The sequence below is a fragment of the Lepisosteus platostomus genome, chromosome 6 (assembly GCF_059453375.1).
Source record: "Lepisosteus platostomus isolate fLepPlt1 chromosome 6, fLepPlt1.hap1, whole genome shotgun sequence".
Classification (NCBI taxonomy): Eukaryota; Metazoa; Chordata; class Actinopteri; order Semionotiformes; family Lepisosteidae; genus Lepisosteus; species Lepisosteus platostomus.
The window spans coordinates 21,716,585-21,725,644 of NC_142616.1; positions in this window are offsets into that span (position 1 = coordinate 21,716,585).

Below are 9,060 nucleotides of genomic sequence, written 5' to 3' on the forward strand. Positions count from 1 at the left end.
GAAAGAGTGGCAGCACAGTGACACAGCAGTTAGCATTGCTGCCTCACAGCACTGGGGCCCTGGGTTCAATTCCTGACCTGGGGTGCTATCTGTATGGAGTGTGTATGTTCTCCCTGTGTTAGCATGGGTTTCTACTGGGTGTTCTGGTTTCCTCCCACAGTCCAATGAGATCCTGGAAGGTTAACTGGCTTCTGGAAACATCGGACATTGCTGTGTCTGTGTTGGCATCGGTATGTGCCCTGTGGTGGACTGGTGTCCTGTCCAGGGTGTACCCTGCCTTATACCCACACAGATGCGGAGGAGACACTACAGTATGTTTTATGTGGTACCAGAAGAACATGAGGTTTAGGCATATCGTCCTCAGTCCACATGTGACATGGTTGAGGTGGGGAGCTGCTAGAAGTTTTGAAATGTTGATTTAGAAGCGTGTAAGAAGTATATAGTGCTTGCTCACTACCCAGTGCTTTGGTCTATGGCCACAATTTAAATTCCCTGGAGCCTCTAAGAATCTCACTGTAAAGTTCTATACCTCCTTATAAAGGAATTTCTGAAGATTACTGTGAGATTCTGATTTAACTTCGCCAATGGAATTGAATTGAATTACTTTATGCTGACACATACTGAATAATATGACTACATATAATGACATATTTTCTAGAGAGAAATAAGAAAGCCAGAATCTGCATTTGTCTATTCTTATTACTTTTTAAGACAAGGAACAAAATCAAAATCGTTTAACTCAGTCTTCACATTTTACACTTAAGAATGTTAGTCATGCTAAAAAGTGTTTGAGATATTGTCAATTCCACCTGTGACTCTTCATCAAATATTGATCACCTAGTAAGAAATGTTTAGTAAGCAACAAGAGAGCAAACTCAATAACCACATTGAGGAGAACCCTGAATGCTGAAGTTGCTGGAAAGATGTACTTCAATATTTTTTTAATCCCAAGCACTGAGTATAGAAACAGGTACTCAAAAGTCTCATCAAGTAAGTCTATTGAAGGTATAATTTAGCACTGGTGATTATTGGCTCTGTTGGAATGAAACCAGTAAACAGTGTGTTGTGTATGTACTATAACACAAACCTGTTCTTTAAACAAACAACCACACACAGAGCATACAATGATATTCTGAAGGCTTTTGATGAAGTTCCTGAAAAAGATTAGCCTTTTGGAGAAATGTGAGAGTCTGGATTGTGAATTGATTAATTGTGGATTGTCATAGAAAGCAGAGTACAGATGAAGGAATAAATGCTTGTGGTAATTAGTGGAGTCCACATAGATCTGTACTAGCACCACTGCTCATTCTAATTTACTGTACAGTCTAGATTCTGGAATAAAAAGTAAATTGCACACAACACCAGACAGGGGGGTTAATAAACACTGCAAATAAAATTCAAAAAGATTTAGATCAAATTGAAGACATCATCTGCAAATATCTGGCACATGATGTTTCATGTACAGAAGTACAGACAATTACGTACAGGTAATAAAACCTAAGTATTACCTGCCTGAGACCTATCTGCTAAAATAGGACTGAGAAATGGTATTAACAATTAAACAATCCTAATTGTTTTTTTTTATCCTTTATGTGCTTTGACATTTGCAGGCAGACCATAACTTTGGACAAGATGCTCCAGTTTTTAATTTTAGAAAACACTTTCAACATCCCTTTTCTGACTTTCCATTTCATCCAGTATTGTTTCGCAATGAGATTAAATTCACTTCCACTTGAAAGGGAAAAGAGAACTTGGTACAGTTTTTATTTTGTTTCCCTTTCCTGAAATAGACACAAGACCAAATGGAAAGTAAAGTATTTTGCCTAAAGTGTTGAAATGTTCTTAAAGATTTTTACATAAATCTTAAATATCTGCTAAAGCGCTGTAATTTAATAGACTTGATGAAACCTGACATTCAAACAAATGAGATCTTTGTTTTCAGTAGCAGAAGTATAGGTCTTTGAAACAGAAAACAACATTCTGTAAACAAAGTCAACATTGGTGTAACAATATGCTAACAGCATCATGAAAAAGGAATATTTTTTTTAGTCAGACAGCTTTCTTTAGTCATAGCTGAATCCCTCAAAATATGTTGTCTGGGAAAATGTTATTATCCTATGCTTTTAAATGAATTATGAAAAATAAATATTACCCAAAATGTTTTATTCTTCCTAAAAGTATTTTATGTTTTTAAATGAATTATGAAAATTAAATATTACCCAAAATGTTTTATTCTTCCTAAAAGTATTTAGGAAGTATTTTATTCTACTCTGGTACTATCACCTCATACAGTACCTTGAGCTCTACATGAGGCTGGGTCTGGTATTTAAAATCCACAAAGTGGGTGAAAGTCAATAGACTCCACTTCAGAATCAACTGTGAAACATGAATGAGGTTACACAAGGAGAAGTACATTAAAACTGAGGGAATGAGATACTTTAATGAAAAGCCAGCAGCCATATTACCCTGTAACTCACAACTGGCAACCTGCTGAAACTCAGCAGGTGTGAGCCTGGTCAGTACCTGGTTGGGAGACCTCCTGGGAAAAACTAAGATTCCTACTGGAAGAGGTGTTAGTAGGGGTGCTCACCCTATGTTCTGTGTGGGTCCTAATGCCCCAGTATAGTGACAGAGACACCATACTGTAAAAAAGATGCTGTTTTTTGAATGAGACATAAATGTGAGGTCCTTACCCTTTGTGGTGATTAAAAATCAAAACGAGTATGGGTATTACCCCGGCATCCTGCCCAAATCTCTCCCTGGCCTTCACCAATCATGGCCTCCTAATAATGAATTGGCTTTAACGCTTTGTTCTCCTCCTCACTGATAGCTGATGTGTAGTGAGCCTACTGGAGCACTATTGCTGCTGTTGCATCATCCAGGTGGAATCTGCACATTGGTGCATCCCCATTACCTGTAAAGCACTTTGAGTATCCAGAAAAGAGCTACAGTATGTAAGCATAAGAAATTATTATTACTTCCTTACATAAAGTGTTGTTGGGGGTCAAACACCACAAACTTTTGTAGAAACTGTTTTTTTTTCAGAAAGGGCTTGATGTTAAGTACAGTTTGTACTGTATTAGCTTTTACAGTAGCAGCCAAATGAGCTAAATGGGTCAAATCACATACTTTCATACAAAACCTTTCCAATGTTCTTCAGAATGCAATATCTTTCATGAAAGAACTTGCAACTTGTAGCTGGTAAACCAATAAAAATAAAGGTGTAAGCTTTTGCTCTTCTTTTAGAACCACAGGATTTTTAAAATCATGGATATTATTTTTATTAATAACAATCGGAAATTGTTGAAGGCTTATGGCAAATCTGTTTGCTGTTAGTGATAAGCAATCTTCCTTAGAAATCGTTTGTTTATTCATAGAAAAAAGCTGAGGGAGTGTTTATACAGTAGGGCTTTGTTCTTTAACAAGGTATGATAACAGAAGCCCTTTTACTGCCAGGCAAATACACAGTATGTAGTCTACATGGGGTGTGTTGTTTTATTCTGATGGTTATTAAATACTATTTTTAACATAAGGTTAAATAGGAACATGTAATAGGTTTATTCCATGCTGAAAAGAGAAGAAAGAAAACACAATGTTTCGGTCATGGAACCTTCTTCAGGTGTGAGGTTAAATATATATTTAAACAAAAAATAACATCCCATTGCTTGATCCTGCTGTACAAATAAATTAAGCCTCTGGAAAGATATAGCCGAACAAATTCATGGGATTGTAATCAACCCAAATTGTCTAAATTCTGTTTTTTTGCCAAAGAGGTTCTCTCTTTCAGAGAACATTCTATATCTCTGTCAGAGACCAGCTTTTTAATTTTGTTTTAGTTGCTTGATTCATGATTGGCTATTTCAGCAAACTTTTTTGTTTTATTTGACAGTTTTCATTGTATCAGCAGGTATATTTCTAATTTAAGCAGTGTACTCTCATTTGTCTTAAAGAATGAGGAGCTTGGAGCGCTATGAAAGTGTGTGAACCAAGTTGTACTGGAAGAAGATACCTGGATTTACCTGAAAACTATAAATCAATTAAGGAGTTCTTAGAAATTTCACACATCAATGGCCAAAATATGCCACTTCCAATTCTCCACCCATGGCCCAACCTTTAACTGTAATACGATTATCAGACCATTTTTTATTAAAATTAAACTGTTGCGCAGGCTGTTAGACCAGGAAACTGTTCATTATGCTGTAAGAGCCTTAAAGGCTTAAACTTTTTACTTGAGCTGAATAAATATAACCTTTTAAGTTTTATTTTTTAATTTCTCATTCCAGGTGGGTATTTAAAACGCCTTTATAAATGTGGCTTTATCCAAGTTTCAGTTGTCATTCCTGAGTGAAACGTATTGACAAATTCTTATTTTATTTCATGAGGTTCCAGGGATAAGCTGTTACTACAACTACCCCAGGCTATGGGAAAGTGATTTTGTTCAGAAGAAAAGATAAGATATGAACAGGGCATTTAGCCTCTTAGTCATTTTATTCTGTACAGTAAGTAAATGTCTCACAGCACCTATCAAGCTGAGACTTGTAGGTTTTCAGTGTGACATGGTAATGCAATCTTAATGCCAGATTGTTATCTGTGTGAAAGAGTATTTGCTAATACTGGGTATTTGCTAAATTGGGTAAAATTAGTTTTTAACCCACTTCCACCTACTGTATGTCCCTGAATGCTGCATACTGATAACTATGGGGATCTGCCCTATTGAACCTGCCTGAATAGGCTCCAGCTCCCCCCTACCCTGAAGTGGATGAAGCAGTTAGAAAATGGATGGATGGACCTACCCTATTGATTCCTTGTTAAACATCAATCAAAAAATTGCTTTTCATATTAGTATTATATTGAAAACATGCCTTCAACACCCTCAAAGTTTATTCACACCCTTGATGAAATGAGAATAAACATCAAATTACTTAAAGATTTACATTTTCAATAATGTTTCTTGATTACAAAATTGCGAAAATGTTATGCAGGAAATCTTAATAGCATTATACAGAGCAAAGTCATGTTTGCTGTGGATAATTAAATGCAAAAAAAACATGAGTGACATTTATGCACAATAATCCCAAAACATGAAAAAGAAAAAACAAAATATAATAGATTGTGTAATATTTCACAGTGGACATGAGGCTTTTTTTCTAGTATGTTCATCTGACATTCACTCTTTGTAGTTTGCCCTCATTGAGAGCCTTCTTCCACACAACCCACCTGCAAGGAGGTTTGAATGGTAGTTTTCAACATTTTGTATCCTGATGATTCCAGTATGTACTAGAGACCTCCAACAGCTGTCTTTGGCTTTACAGTTGCTTCCAAACCAATTGTTTCACAGCCCGTGGTGCCAACATACACTTGTGTCCTCTGTCTTAATAATGGACACCACAGTAGGAGGTACTGTAGTACATTTGTCTGTTTTAATTATTTTCATAGCCATCCCCCAACTTGAGGAAGTCAATGACCTTCTGTCTGAAGCCTTCAATGACCCGTCTGACCTTCACCTGCTATTCCTTAATGTTTTTTTGTGTTACCTCCTTTTAAACCCCTTTAAAACAGGGAACTTTATATTTCCTGTATATAAGTATATTGTATATAAATACTTGTATATCTAGTATATTGTTCTACAGGCTTCCACTACACTTCCAGTGAGCAGAATGTTATTGTAGATCTGTTTTTGTTAATCGATTTAAAGGAAACCTTGGAGGTGTTCTTGTTTTCTGGAATTCCAATTAATTATGACAGATGCATTCTGTTCTATGAAATCATGCTCATTCTGCTATTTTGTTGGAGATGTAGATACATCTGTAAGACACTATAATACTGGAGTGCACTAGTTGTACCTGCGTCTTACGTTAAGTGGCTGTTGTACCAATAGTGTGTTTTTACGGTCTTTGATTTCCTTCTCTGTTATGTAAAATCCATCCTCCTTGTAAACTCCCTATTTCCAGGTCCTGGCGAGCTGCAGTCCTGTACTTTGTTTAGATCACCAAGTTATGGGACAATTCCTTTGTGATCAATTAAACGTGCTTTTTTAAATTTAGAGTTGATTTAGGCTGGAAGCTCTCACTATAATGATTACCTAAGGCCTTACTTCTGCACAGCAATGACTATAGCAATGACCAAGATCTGTTAAACAGCTCGATTTCATTGGACTGATCAGAGCTGCCATAACGGATCCAGAGCATCTTAAAGAACATAATGTAGTTTCACCAGTTTTGTTGTATATGTCAAAGAAACAAAATGACAGGCAAGTTCCATATTTTGAGCAAAAGTTTTTCCTTTGAGAAATGTATGTTCCAATGTTTTTAAACTATTATTTATTATAGTTACATATGTTTTAGAGGAAAGAAAAAGCCAAAAAGCAACATGCTATGATCTATTCAAGCAATATTGCATTTGCATTTACACTTCTGTTCAAATGAAAAAGAGAGCTGGGGTTAACGGCAGAGTTCATTTCATACAGTATACACATTTGCACTAGACATCCAGTAGAATCTTTTAAAAAAAGATTGATATGCTTGGGATAGAGTCTGGAGGCTTTAATTTTCGATACACACATAAACAGAGAACACCGACTTTCTCTTGAACGTTTTGCAGCAGAAGTCTTCAAACTTATAGAATTTCTTATACTGAAATCCTGTAAAAATGTAACACATTCAAGAATGTGGCATTAACACCAGAACACCAGAATGATTTGTCTTTGAGACTGTTCACTGCTTTTATATACTTCATGGGTGACCCAGATTCTTTCCCAGTAACACATGCCAAGATTTCACAGATAAAAGTTACAACATGCACAGTCATGATTGCATTTCCTGCTACCTGAATGATTGGTTTGACAAGAAAGAGAATGTCAGAATTGTTGTGGGAGAGAAATACCTTGGTATAGAATTTTGATTTAGATTTAGAATTTAGAATAACTGTAAGGATGGGACAGTGGCACAGAGGTTAGCATTGCTGACTCACTGCGCTGGAGTCCTGAGTTCAGTTCTGGACCTGGGCTGCTATCTGTGTGGAGTTTGTATGTTCCCCCCATGTTTGCATGGGCCTCCTCTCACAGTCCAAAGAAGCTGGAAGGTCAATTGGTTTCTGGGAAAACTGGCCCGGGTGGGTGTGCGTGGGCATGGGCGAGTGCGAGTGTGGTTGTGTGTGTGAGTGTGCGCATCCAATTGGCTCCCTAATGCACACTTGAATACAAGCTTATTGCATAATGAGATCATGTTGGGGAAATGAGGGATGTTATTCATTGACCCTTAGCTACGATATTTCAACTATCATTTATGATAGGAGCTGTACCCACAGACTGAAGGATTGCAAATATAATCAGTTCGTAAAACAGGGGAAGGAAATAATCCGATACTAGCAGTAAGTTCAGTACAGTGAAATTAGAAGAATACTTACAAAACAAAATTTTAAGAAATAAGCAACTTTTAAATGAGAAGTAGTGTTTAAATAACTTACTAGAACTGTTTGAACAAGCAATATGGACTACATTGCAGATATCCAGAAAGCTTTGATAAGGTCCCTCATGAAAATTAATAACCATAGGAGTACATGGATCAAAAACCTGCTAATGAACAGGTAGAAAGTACATTATGTTAAAGGGCATAACCATTATTTGGGTAGATCTGATCTACCAGATTTAGATTTTGGTATAATCAGTTAAGTTCTGTAATCAGGTCTGCGTGTGATAAAAATGTATGGGGAGTGGCAAATCCAGAAAGAGCTGGAAGGGAATTCCAAGATGACAAAATCATGGATTGGGCGGATAGTTGGCAAATGAAATTCGTGCGTGCAATGCTTTCGCACAGGAAGTACGAACTCAAGTTCTTTCGCATGGATGATTTTGTGATACAAGACGTCACACTCGGGTGGAATCTGGGTTTGGATTTTCTATGTCCTCATCAAGGCTATACGGGAAAGTGATAAAAAGCAAATCGAATGCTGGGTTTATAGTACAATATTTTGAACTAAAATCAAGGAAGGTTATGTTAAATCTTTTTAATGTGATAGTAAGAGCTTATTTGGAATATTGTGATTGGTTTTGACCAGCATACAACAAAAAGGGATTATAGCATTAAGAGTTTAAGGAAAGCAGCACGAAACATCCTTGGTCTCAGGATTCCATTGTATTAGCCTTTCTTATATTCTAACATCTAGAAGATGTTACAGCCAACCACAGTCCACCAATGGGGAGATTCTGAATCATGAAACTTAACCTTTGATTGACACAGCATTGTGCTTGATCATGACCACCTTCAGAAATACCAGGTCATGCCAAGTGACTGATGACAGTTGAACAGCATGGCTTGACCTCACTTCCTGCCCTTCCTGTAGACTCATCTTGATGTGATTAGTGGCACAGCACTTGTTCTTATGCTGCTTGTGTAATAACAGCTTCCCTGAGAGCTGAGAATGCGACAGGCATGTCATGGATGCCCCACAAACAAGAGTTGAGCCCTCTTGCACATTTGTTGGTTTAAACTTGGATGACATGGAATCTAGGGCTCAGAGACCAGTGAACAGGCACATGCTTGTCTGGGCTCTAGGAGAGAAATGGGACCTGCGAACTAGTGCAACGCATACATTGCAAATGAACAGACTGCATTGATTTCAATTGTGGACACACACACTATCCCAACACTTTCACGGTAAAATCACTGTTGATGACAAAAAGTCAATCTTCTGTATTCTGTATAGTTATAGCTATAACTATATTCTGTATAGTTAAGAAGCAGGATGATAAATGTCATGTCATGTGTGTTCAATAAACTGTCAGTTCTCCTGCTGCAAAAGCATTTCCTGATAACTCAGTAAGTTTTTGTTTCATGCACAGTATATACTTACAAAAGTCTCAGATTCTGTGATAGTTGTCTATTAATAGGTTAGGAATACAACTTAGTAAATGTATAAAATAATTATGGTACAATTGTAAAATACAATTTAAGTGCCATTTCATGTGGAAAATTGACAGTTATTTTTTAGGTCACAAGATCTAGTGATGATGCAAGCAATGAACAAATGAACACACAGCGCAGGAACGTCATCAGATATCTG